We start from the raw sequence: 12,600 nt of genomic DNA, 5'->3' as shown, positions 1-12,600 counted from the left end.
GAATTGCTTTACTGATTATTTTGTGTGGGTTACTCCTCCATTAGCTTCTCTTTTGACTCTGCTACTTCCTCCTATCCCTAAACATAGCACCTATACCCTTTTCTGTTTGTTGTTCTCACTTTACTGTTTTGTCCTTGAAGTCTAATTTAGTTTTTTAAAACATATTCACATGGCATATAGTCCCAGCCACCTCCTTTATTGGCGTCTGTCACTCTGGGCCAATAATCCTATGCCCTGATTACCTCAGGACCAGGTACTAGATAGCTAGAGACAACTCATGTACTCCAGAGTCCATTGAAATTATTCAGCCTAGCCAATATCAAGTCTCCTTGCCATGCCTCAACCATTCCTTCTCATGGAAATCATGATAAAGGGTCTTACTCATGTTTTCCCCTCACTTCCACTGTCTCCTGATTGACCCTGGTAGTTTGCAGTGTGGCCCTTGGTGGTTCATGTCATATCCCCTCCTCTTTGAAACTGTGAGTAATAAACTGTTTTTTCATTGGCAATTGTCTCCTGATCTGTTTGCCTGAGTATATCTGAATAATAATAAAACCCACATTTTAAAATATTTATTGTTATATAAGTAAGCCAGATAAATTAAGTAAACAAGATAAACCTACATAGTATCTTTGATTTTCCCTCTTGACTTGTAAAGTCTAAAATATTTGCTGTCTGGCCTTTTATAGAAAAAGTTTGCGATCCTTATTCTACACAACCAAGTCCAGGCTTCTTAGCCTTTCATTTAAGGCACTTTAATCTCTAAAACCCTACTTCATTACTTCTCTGATGTTATTTTTTTCATTCTTTGTCTACATAGACTTTCGTTTAGCTAAACTGTTTTTTCCATTATTCCTTATAAATTCAGAGAAAAATGACAAAACTTGCCAGCTCATTGTTGGATAAATGAGCATGAGTAGTTGAGATTGCTCTGATTTCAAGCCTAGATGATTAGGTAGTGTTCATGGCAATTAGTAAAAAGTATAAGAAGAGCAAGTATTCATGAAAGACGATGGGATTTTCTGGATTTGGTTTCATAGAGTTTTGGTGTGTTACCTTATTAATTTTTTAAAAATGTGGTAAACCATACAAAGCATAAAAAGTTACCGTTTTAACTATTTTAAGTGTACAATTCAGTGTCATTAGTTATATTAATGGTGTTATGCAGCCATCACCACTATCTATTTTCTTCTGTGTCACCCCAGACAGAAACTTATCATTAAGCATAACTTTGCATTCTCAATTTCCTCAGCTCATTGTAACCTCTAATCAACTTTTTGTATCTATGAATTTGCCTAACCTATGGATTTCATGTAAATGGAATCATACAGTATTTATCCTTTTGTCTTTGGCTTGTTTCACTTAGCATAATGTTGTTAAGTTTCATCCATAATTGTGTTATGTATCAGAACTTTATTCCTTTTTATAACTGAGTAATATTGCATTGTATGTATATACTACATTTTGTTTATCTGTTGGTAGGCATTTCAGTTGTTTCCAACTTTTGCCTATTGTGAATAATGCTGGATTTAATGTTCGCATACAAGTGTCTGTTAGAGTTGCTGCTTTTGATTCTTTTGGATATATACCCAGATGTGGAATTGCTGGATCAAAATTCATAGAGGTTGCATCATTTTACACTTCTTTTGGCAGTGTAAAAGAGTTTTGGTTTCTCCCTAGCCCCATAAATGCTTTATTTTCATTTTAACGGCCATCCTAAAGGGGTGAAGTGGTATCTTCCTGTAGTTTTGATTTATGTTTTCCTGAAGACTAATGATGTTATCTTTTCATGTGTTTTTGTCCATTTGTATGTCTTTGAAGAAATGTCTATTCAAATTCTTTGCCCATTTTTAAATTGGGTTGTTTGTATGTTGCTAAGTTGTTTATATATTCTTATATGAATCCTTTATTGGTTGTGTGACTTGACAATATTTTCTCTCATTCTGTAGGTTTTCTTTTTACTCTCTTTATAGTCCTTTGATGTGTACAAATTAATTTTGGTGAAGTACAGTTTATTTACTTACTTTATTTATTTATTTAGAGACAGAGTCTCGCTCTATCACCAGGCTGGAGTGCAGTGGCATGATCCCGGCTCACTGCAACTTCTGTTTTCTGGTTTCAAGCAATTCTCCTGCCTCAGCCTCCCGAGTAGCTGGGGCTACAGGCACGTACCACCATGCCCGGCTAATTTTTTGTACTTTTAGTAAAGACGAGGTTTCACCATATTGGCCAGGATGGTCTCGATCTCCTGACCTCATGATCCACCTGCCTCGGCTTCCCAAAGTGCTGAGATTACAGACATGGGCCACTGCACCCGGCCTACTTATTTATTTTTGATACAAGGTCTTACTCTGTCACCCAGGCAAGAGTGCCAATAGTGCAATCTCAGCTCCCTATAACCTCTGCCTCCTGGGCTCAAGTGATTCTCCTGCCTCAGCCTCCTGAGCAGCAGGGGCTATATGTGCATGCCACCACCCCTGGCTAATTTTTTGTATTTTTCATAGAGATGGAGTTTCACCATATTGTCCAGGCCTGTCTCAAACTCCTGAGCTCAAATGATATGCCCACCTTGGCCTCCCAAAGTGTTTGGATTATAGGCATGAGCCACTGTGCCCAGCCTAGTTTATCTGCATTTTCTTTTATTGCCTATGCTTTGGGTATTATATATAAAAAGTCATTGCCAAATGCCATGATTTTCCTCTGATTTTTTTCTTTCAAGAGTTTTATTACTTTATGTTTAGTTCTTTGATTCCTTCTAAGTTAATTTTTATAGATGTTGTAAAGTGTAAGAGTCCAACATCATTTTTTGTATATGGATATATAGTTGTCCCAGTACGCTATGTTAAAGAACTATTCTTTTTCCATTGAATAGTCTTGGCACTCTTGTTGAAAATCAATTGGCCATTGATATTTGGGGTTATTTCTGGATCCTCCATTCTATTTCATTGTTCTGTACGTCTGTCATTATTCTAGTATCACACTTTTTAAATTACCGTGGCTTTGTAGTAACTTTTGAAATCAGGAAGTAGAATCTTCCAATTTTATTGTTGTATTTCAAGATACAAGTCATATCCTGATAAACCCATTGTAAGTTGAAAATACCATGTCAAAAATGTACCAGCCCCAGACATCCATCATAATGTCATCATAAATTGAACCATCATTAAGTTTGATACCATCTATAGTTTTGACTGTTCTAAGTCCGATAGATGCTGTATGACTTTTTGAATTGGTTTTTCCATTTCTGTAAAAAATACCATTGAGAAGTTGGTAGAGATTACATTGAATCTGTAGATCTCTTTGGGAATCATTAATCTTAAGTTTTCTAATCCATGAACATGCAGTGTCTTATTAATTATTTAGATTTTTAATTTCTGTAAGCAGTGTTTTCCAGTGTTGAGTATGCAAGTCTTTTTCCTCCTTCATTAAATTTATTCTAAAGTTTTAAATTTCTTTTTGATTGCTATAGTAAATGGAATTTTTTTAAGTTTCCTTTTGGGTTGTTCATTGCAAGTGTATAGACATATATCTTATTTTTTTTTTTCAACTTTTAAGTTTAGGGTACATGTGCAGGATGTGCAGGTTTGTTACATAGGTAAACATGTGCTGTGGTGGTTTGCTTGCATAGATTATCCCATCACTTACTATTAAACCCAGCATCCATTAGCTATTCTTCCTGATGCTCTCCCTCCTCCTGCATTCCCCCATCCTCCAACAGGTCCGAGCGTGTGTTGTTTCCCTTATGTGTCCACATGTTCTCATCATTCAACTCCCACTTACAAGTGAGAACGTGTGGTATTCGATTTACCGTTCTTGTGTTAGTTTGCTGAGGATAATGGTTTCCAGTTCCAGCCATATCCCTGCAAAGGACAGGATCTTGTTCCTTTTTATGGCTGCATAGTATGTGTACATTGCGTGGTGTATGTGTACATTTCCTTTATCCAGTCTATCATTGATGGGCATTTAGGTTGACTCCATGTCTTTGCTACTGTGAATAGTGCTGCAGTGAACATACGCATGATGAATATTGATAATAGAATGATTTATGTTTTGGGAGGTATATACCCAGTAATGAGATATTTTGGGGGTTATATACCCAGTAATAAGATTGTTTGGTCAGATGGGTCAGATGGTGTTTCTGCCTGTTCAGGTCCTTTGCCCACTTCTTAATGGATTTCTTTTTCTTGTAAGTTATTAAATTCATTGTAGATGCTGGATGTTAGACCTTTGTCAGATGAATAGATTCCAAAAATTTTCTCCCATTCTGTAGGTTGTCTGTTCACTCTGGGTAGACTTTCAATACTACGTTAAATTAAGTGGTAAAAGTGGGCATCCTTATCTTGTTCTCGTTCTAGGGAAAGACCTTCTGTCTTTAACCATTGAGTATAATGTTGGCTTAAGGTTTTTCATATATAGCCTTTATTATGTCGTGGTTATTTACTTCTATTCTTAGTTTATTGCATGCTTTTATTGTTAAAGGGTGTTAAATTTTATCAAATGCTTTCTTCGCATCAGTTGAGATAATCATGTGGATTTTTCCTTCATCTGTTAATGTAGTGTATTTCATTGATTGGTTTTCATATATTGAACCATCCTTGCATTCTGTGACTGAATCTCATTTTGTCACGATGTATGAAGTATTTTGCTGAGGATTTTTTTCATCTATATTCATACAATATATTGATCTGTAGTTCTCAAGTCAGTTTTGGTAGATTGCATGTTTTTAGAACTTTGTCAATTTCATCTGACTTGTCTAATTTTATTAGAATACAGCTGTTTTATTCTCATAATCTCTGTTATTTATGTAAAATTGCTGGTAATGTTCTTTCATTCATGATTTTTGTAATTTGAATCATCTCCCTTTTTTCTTAACTTACCTAGAGGTTTATCAATTTTGTTGATTTTTCAAAGAGTCAACTTTTGCCTGGATGTGATGGCTCATGTCTGTAATTCCAGCACTTTGGGAAGCTGAGGCGGGAGGATTGCTTGAGGCATGGAGTTACAGGGCAGCCTGGGCAACATACTGAAATGCCATCACTACAAAAAATAAATTAAACTTAGCCAGGTGAGTTGGCATATGATTGTAGTCCTAGCTACTCAGGAAGGTGAGTCAGGAGGATCACTTGTATTCAAGAGTTCAGGGTTGCCATGAGCTTTGATCTTACCACAGTCCTCCAGTCTGGGCAATAGCACAAGACTATGTGTCAAGAAAAACCAAACAATTTTTGTTAAGTGTATTTTCTTTATTGTTTTTCTGTTCTCTATTTTACTCTAACCTTTATTATTTCTTTTTTCTCTGCCAGCTTTGGGATTACTTTGCTCTTTGTTATTTAGTTATTTTATGTGCACATTTAGGTTATTGATTTGAAATGTCCTCCCACCCCTACCTTTTTTTTTTTTGAGACAGAGTATTACTTTGTTGCCTAGGCTGAAATGCAGCAACATGGTCATGGCTCACTGCAGTCTTGATCTCCTGGGCTTAAGTGATCCTCTCACCTCAGCCTCCCTAGTGACTGGGACCAAAGGCACACACCACCATGCCCATCCTTTAGCTGATTTTATTTTTTGTAGAGATGTGATCTCACTATGTTGGCCAGGCTGGCCTCAAAACTCCTAGGCTAAAGCAATCATCCTGCCTTGGCCTCCTGGGTGCTGGGATTAGAGGCATGAGCCAACACATTGGGCCTGAGATGTGCCTTTTTAAATGTGGGTGTCTACTGTTCCATCCTCTGTCTGTTACCCAGTTCCAAAGTTGCTTCTGCATTTTGGGGTGTCTTTATAGCAGCACCCCACTCTCTGCAGTAGCAATTTACTGTATTAGTTCATTCTCACGGTGCTATAAAGAACTGCCCAAGACTGGATAATTTATAAAGGAAAGAGGTTTAATTCACTCACAGTTCTGTGTGGCTGGGGAGACCTCAGGAAAGTTACAATCATGGCAGAAGGGCAAACACACATGTACTTCTTCATATGGTGGCAGGAGAGAAGTGCTGAGTAAAGGGATAAAAGCCCCTTATTAAAATACCATCACATCTCATGAGAACTCACTCGCTATCATGAGAACTCCATGAGGGTACTGCCCCTATGATTCAGTTACCTCCCACCAGGTCCCTGTCTCAGCACATGGGGATTATGGGAACTACAGCCAAACCATATCATTGAGAAACCCTAATTAATAACTGACAAGCTGCTTCTCTGTTAATGCATACAAAATTCTCTGTCTTTTGGTTTCAGCAGTTTGATTCTAATGTGTCTCAGTGTGAGTCTCTGAGTTTATCCTTTTTAGAGTTTCTTTAGTTCATTGGATTTGTATATTCATGGATTTCATCAGAGCTTGTGGCATTTTCAACAATTACTCTTTTAAATATTTTTTGCAGCCCTTCTCTTTCCTCCATACTTCTATTCCTATATTATGTATGTTGGCATGATTGATAGTGCCCCACGGGTTTCTCAGACTCTGTTTATTTTTCTTTATTCTTTTTTCATTCCTTACATTGCATAATTTTCAAATGTCTTATTTTAAGTATGTGTATCTTTTCTTCTGTCTGCTCAAATTTGCTGTTGAATTCCTGTAGTGAATTTTTCATTTTAGTTACTGTACTTTATATCTTCAGAATTTGTTTAGTTTCTTTAAAAAAATTTTCTCTTTTATTGATACTTTCATTTTGTTTAGACATTGTTTTCTTGATTTTCTTTAGTTTTTTGACCATTGTCTCCTTTAGCTCATTGAACATTTTTAAGACTGTTGATTTAATGTCTCACGTTAATAATTCAAATGTCTAGGCTTCCTTAGGGATGGTTTCTGCTGTATTCTTTATTTCCTATGACTGGGCCATACTTTTCTGTTTCTTTTTATGTGTTGTAATTTTTCATTGAGAACTGGACTGTCTGAGTATTATGTGGTGACTTTGGAAATATGATTCTCCTAGCCCTCAGAGATTGCTAGGTTTTGCTCCTTGACTACTGAAGAGTTCCTTTTATTACTTTTCCAGACTATTTTTGCAAAGTACGTGTTTCTTCTAATGGGTGGTCTCTGAAGTTTCTTTTTTGTTTTCTCTGTTGTCAGCCAATCAGTAAGATTTCCTTAGATATCCTATTCCCCAGAGAGGGGTTAAAAATAGGTCCTCTCTATAAAATTCCCTCTTGGCCCAGAATCCATGGGTGTACCAGGCCCTCAGTGATCAAAAGCAGATATTAGAACCCACAACACCAGCTTTTGGAGCACAGAGCCCTTATTGACCCCCTTACTCCCACAAGCCACACCAGATACCCTTTGCAACATCCACAGCTGCCTGCCACAGAGTTGGTAGATGAGGGGGTGACAGCTGTAACCACAGGAAAGCTGAAATTATTTGAAATTTGCTAATACCTTCATTAAGCTGTCTCCTGGAGGCTGCAGGTGTTCTTTCAGGTCCAGAGTTCTGTAACAGTAGCTTCAGGTAATTCCTGCTAATTAAATTGTAGTTTTGGTGGATAGATTCCTAGAGCTTTCTCTTCCACCATCTTCTCTGATGCCATTCTCCATGCTTGTTAAATTTTGAAGTATGTGTTGTAAATCATAGTTGAAACTTAACAATTGAATGAAAGGGCTGTAAGAGGAAAATGCTCTCTAGATTATGTGCGGTTAATGGCAAAGAAGTGGTGGTGTTTGTTTTTTAAAACAGCATAGGAATACTTTTCCTTCAGGCTTCAATTCTAGCAAGGTAATTTTAAGTTGCATTTCGTTTATTTTTTCTTCTTGGCTCTTTTGGACATTTACCAGCCCTTTTTTTGATATAAAAATGCAAATTCCTACGTGTAGTGGCAGTAAGTTATGGCTGCCAATTTTAGAAACAAAGTTCTAGCTAACCATGTAACTCCATTCTGATATAGGGAACATTGCAGACTTAAAGTATCTCAAAGTTTAGGTTATTAATAATTTTATATGTAAGCCCCCCCTCTGCACTGTTGATATTTTTAGGTTTCTAGGACATATATGTACATTTAATGTGTGTGTGTGTGGGGTGTGTGTGTAGAAAAGGAGTAGATTGTGAGACTGCAATATAGTTATGTGGAGAACATTAATTTGAAATAAAATCAGAATTATTAAAATGTGGAACTCAGCTAAAGTGAGTTACACTGGAGAAACATGGATTTCTTTTAAACAAAAGATAACATCTTAAGATCGATACTAACAATTGGTAACATTGTATTTATTTTATTTTATTTTATTGAGATGCATTCTTGCTTTATCACCCAGGCTGGAGTGCAGTGGTGCAGTCTTGGCTCACTGCAACCTCTGCCTCCCAGGTTCAAGCAATTCTCCTGCTTCAGCCTACCGAGTAGCTGAGACTACAGGTTTATGCCACCACACCCAGCTATTTTTTTGTATTTTTAGTAGAGACAGAGTTTCACTATGTTGGTCAGGCTGGTCTTGAACTCCTGACCTCAAATGAGCCACCTCCGCAGTCTCCCAAAATGTATTTATTTATATAAAGGAAAATTATTATCTGAATTAATGTCTGAAGCATTATTATTAAATATTTGCTTATCACAAGTTTTGTGGATTTAAATAGTATTAAAATACATTTATTCTCTAACTTTTTCAACATTTATAGAGTCTCTGTATATTCCAGGTAGTATGTAATCAATGAGGATGTAGTTTGAGGAAAAAAAATTGTCTTGCATCATGCAGTGTGATTTCCATTTTCTTTAGGAATGTCTTTGGTTTGCCATTATTTTTGGAAGGATATTTTTGCTACATGTAGATATTCAAGTTTGCATCAATTTTCAACACTGATGGAGTCTATGTTATATATTAGGCTTTGGGGTCTCTATTCTTTGGCGGTTTGTTAAGCATTAAGTATGAAATTACAATAAAAAAATTACATGAACCATATCAATTTTATTTTTGCTTCTCCTAAAGATATCTTTAATTTGCATTAATTTCTCAAGGATATTTTCAAGAGGTATAGAATTCTGGATTGGCAGTTATTTAAGTTAAAGATTTGATTCCATTGTTTTCTGCCGTTTTTCATTGTATTGAGAACTCAGTGAATGATCTTATAGTTGGCCTTTTGAAAGTAATGTAAACTTTTTTGTTTGTTTGAGACAAAGTCTTGCTCTGTTGCCCAGTCTGTTTGTTTGAGACAGTCTTGAGTCTTGCTCTTTCACCCAGGCTGGAGTGCAGTGGCTCAATTTCAGCTCACTGCAATCTCCACCTCCTGGGTTCAAGCGATTTCCCTGCCTCAGCCTCCCGAGTAGCTGGGATTACACGTGTGTACCACCATGCCCAGCTAATTACTATTTTTTAAATTTTTAGTAGAGACAGGGTTTCAACATGTTGGCCAAGTTGGTCCTGAACTCCTGGCCTCAAGTGATCCTCCTGCCTTGGCCTCCCAAAGTGCTCAAATTATAGGTGTGAGTTACTGTGCCCAGCCACCTTTTCTTTTGTTTAACTGCTTTTAAGATTTTCTCAGTGTCTTTGGTTTTCAAAATTTAGCTATGATATGCTAAGATGTGGTTTCCTTTGTGCTTATCTGTTTGCTATTCTTTAAGCTTGAATCTGTGAAAATTCTCAACTATTACCTCTATATTGCTTCTGTCTCATTTTGTGGGAATAGGACATCAATTTAAATTTTTGTGTATATCTTACATGTTTCATGCTTTTTTTTGTTGCCCGCTCTCCTTTTATTTTTTCTGTGCTTTGTTGTGGCTATTTTCTACTGCTGTGTCTCTCAAGTTACTAATGCATGTTGTCTGCTATATCCAGTCTGACTCCATTGAGATAGTAAATTGAGGTTTCATATGTTTTAATTTTAGAATATCCACTTGCTTCTTTTTATTGAGTCTTATCTGGTGAAAAATATCAGTCCTCTCACCTATATTTTTTTTTATTTTTCTTGAACACAATAGTCATGATTATTTTACAGTTATCTAAGATCATCTTTTCTATTGGTTATTGGTCTTCTGATTCTGTTTTTTCATGTGTGGCAATTTTATTATAGACATAGCGTACCAAAGAATTATAGAGAATTATGGTAGCTATCTTTAGAGACTCCTGTTCATTATTTGGATTGGGGCTGATTATTTCAGTTTTGGCATGGATTGAATTTGATTTGAATTGGTTTGAAAGTTTGGTAAGACTCATTTTACCTCTAGTTCATTCTGAGAGATTTGGTTCTGCCTTTTAAAGCTTTTTTTTTTGTTTCCTGTCTTGTCTTTTTTATATTTCAGTAGGCTTTTGGGAAATAGGTGGTGCTTGGTTACATAAATAAGCTCTTTAGTTGTGATTTCTGAGATTTTGGTGCATCCATCACCCAAGCAGTGTACACTGTAGGCAATGTGTAGTCTTTTATCCCTCACCTGCCTCCCACCCTTTTCTCCGAGTCCGCAAAGTCCATTGTATGATTCTTAGGCCTTTGTGTTCTCATAGCTTAACTCCCAATTAATTATGAGTGAGAACATACGATGTTTGGTTTTCCATTCCTGAGTTATTTCACTTAGAATAATAGTCTCCAATTCCATCTAGGCATCCATCACCCAAGCAGTGTACACTGTACCCAGTGTGTAGTATTTTATACCTCACCCACCTCCCACCCTTTTCTCCAAGTCCTCAAAGTCCATCGTATGATTCTTAGGCCTTTGTGTTCTCATAGCTTAGCTCCCAATTACTTATGAGTGAGAACATATAACTCAGGTTTGATTTACCATTCCTGAGTTACTTCACTTAGAATAATAGTCTCTAATTCCATCTAGGTTACTGTGAATGCCATTATTTCATTTCTTATTATTACTGAGTAGTATTCTGTGGGGCGTGTTATGTGTGTGTGTATATATATGTGTATGTATATATATCACATTTTCTTTATCCACTCGTTAATTGATGGGCATTTGCTTGTCATCTTGTCCATTTGACATCAAAATTGAGCAAATGTCTTGAGGGTAAAATTGGTGTTAAAGAAAAAATTACCCAATACTTGTTAACACACAGTAAGGAAGATTTTTTTGGGATTATCATAATATGTATGGGGAACACTGCAGTGGGAAAGAGAGATTGGGCTCAACTCTACAGCATGGGCAAGTGGAAATTTATAGCCAAGGAGCAGTGCAGGAGTCAATGGATAGAAAATTACTAAAAGGAAATGTCAGGGGTGATGGAGATTCTGGCTAAAACAACTTAAGATTCTTGCTGAAGACAGGCCAGGGGGAGGATGAGACACCTGATCAGCTATCAAGTGTGGGGGTCTTGCAAAACTGGATTTTACAAGGAAATGCACAGGTGGAGCTAGGAGAAGGTTCAGGAGACTGACTAAAGTTTGACTAAGCACAGAATCTTTGTCACTGGCTGTGTGTTTGAGGCACATCAGGTCTCCAGTTAGTATGGATACCTATGCATCTCACAACTACAGGAAATTTTACTTCGCCTTTCTGAAGTTTGCCTTCTAGCCCTTGAGCCCTTTCTGCAGCTTCTAAGTTCAGCAAATGTCTTCTGGGAGAAATTGGCTGTGGAGTTGAGGCATTTTAAGTCTGATTCTTTCTTCAACCCTATGTAACTAACTGCCAAGAGTTTTGCTGACTTTTCTTAGCTCCAGCAGGCCTCTGCCTTAACTAAGTCTGCTACTTTCTTAGCGTGTGTCTAGATTGGGCGAATGGTCTTTGGGGGAAAAAAATCAGCTTACCTCTAAACAGTGGTCCTACTATGAATTTTCAATCTAGGCCTTATTGATTCCATAGCTTGCCTGATGCCTTTAAAAATATTTTTTATGTTTTCTACCTTTTTCTAGCTGTTGAGGGTGTTGGTCTGCCATGACCTACTTAGTGTTACTACATACTGTGCAGTAGAATTCTTAACCATGTAATATAAAATTGTCTTAATGCTCCTTTTATGATTTTTAGTCTAATTTTATTTTTATAGATAAAATCTTAAGCATTATATAAAGATGGAATGAGCCCAGATATATCTATTAAAACTATCATAACTGCTCAACAGTTTCATTTTGCCTGCTGCCCAGTTACAATTGATTTATCAAGATGAGCTGGCTGAACAGAAGACTAGAATCTTATTACTCGAAGGAGTCTTCCCCAATATTTGGAGGCTAGGGTTTTTCAAGGATAGTTTAGTGGGACAGGAAATGGGTGCTACTTATTGTTTAGGGATGCAATTAGGTGTGTGGAAAGTGATCTTAATGTTGAGTCCACTTCTGAGTAGGACCACAGGACCAGGACCAGTTGGTGGGTCCACATGGAGCCATCGGCCATCAGAAATGCAGAAACCTGAAAAGATACCTGAAAAGGCCAATCTTAGGTTCTACAATACTGATGTTACCTGCAGGAGTAATTAGGGAAGTTTCAAATCTTGTGACCTCTGGAATAATGGCTGGTAATTGTTTACATCTACACTTTAGCAAAATTCAATCTCCTCTCATCCTCCTAGTATCTTGTTAAACAGATGATACGGAAATATCAGTTACCTTTCTAAACTATTACCGAATAGCTAATGGCTTTTTGTCTGAATTATTATTTTTATTTATTTACTTAGAGACAGAGTCTTGCTCTGTTGCCCAGGCTGGAGTGCAGTGGTACAATCTCGGCTCACTGCAACTGCCACCTCCCTGCAAC

The 12,600-nt window shown here is 37.0% G+C and overlaps 1 protein-coding gene across 5 annotated transcripts in view; it reads left to right on the top strand.

The window, feature by feature from the left end:
- RIC1 (RIC1 homolog, RAB6A GEF complex partner 1) overlaps positions 1 to 12,600 on the top strand; it is a 143,146-nt gene that overhangs the window by 44,766 nt on the left and 85,780 nt on the right. The window lies entirely within an intron of this gene.

The sequence above is a fragment of the Aotus nancymaae genome, unplaced genomic scaffold, assembly GCF_030222135.1.
Source record: "Aotus nancymaae isolate 86718 unplaced genomic scaffold, 86718_ANA_hifiasm-v0.15.2.pri h1tg000041l, whole genome shotgun sequence".
Lineage (NCBI taxonomy): Eukaryota > Metazoa > Chordata > Mammalia > Primates > Aotidae > Aotus > Aotus nancymaae.
The sequence above is the reverse complement of the archived record's forward strand: the minus strand, read 5'-3'. Positions and strand labels throughout refer to the sequence as shown.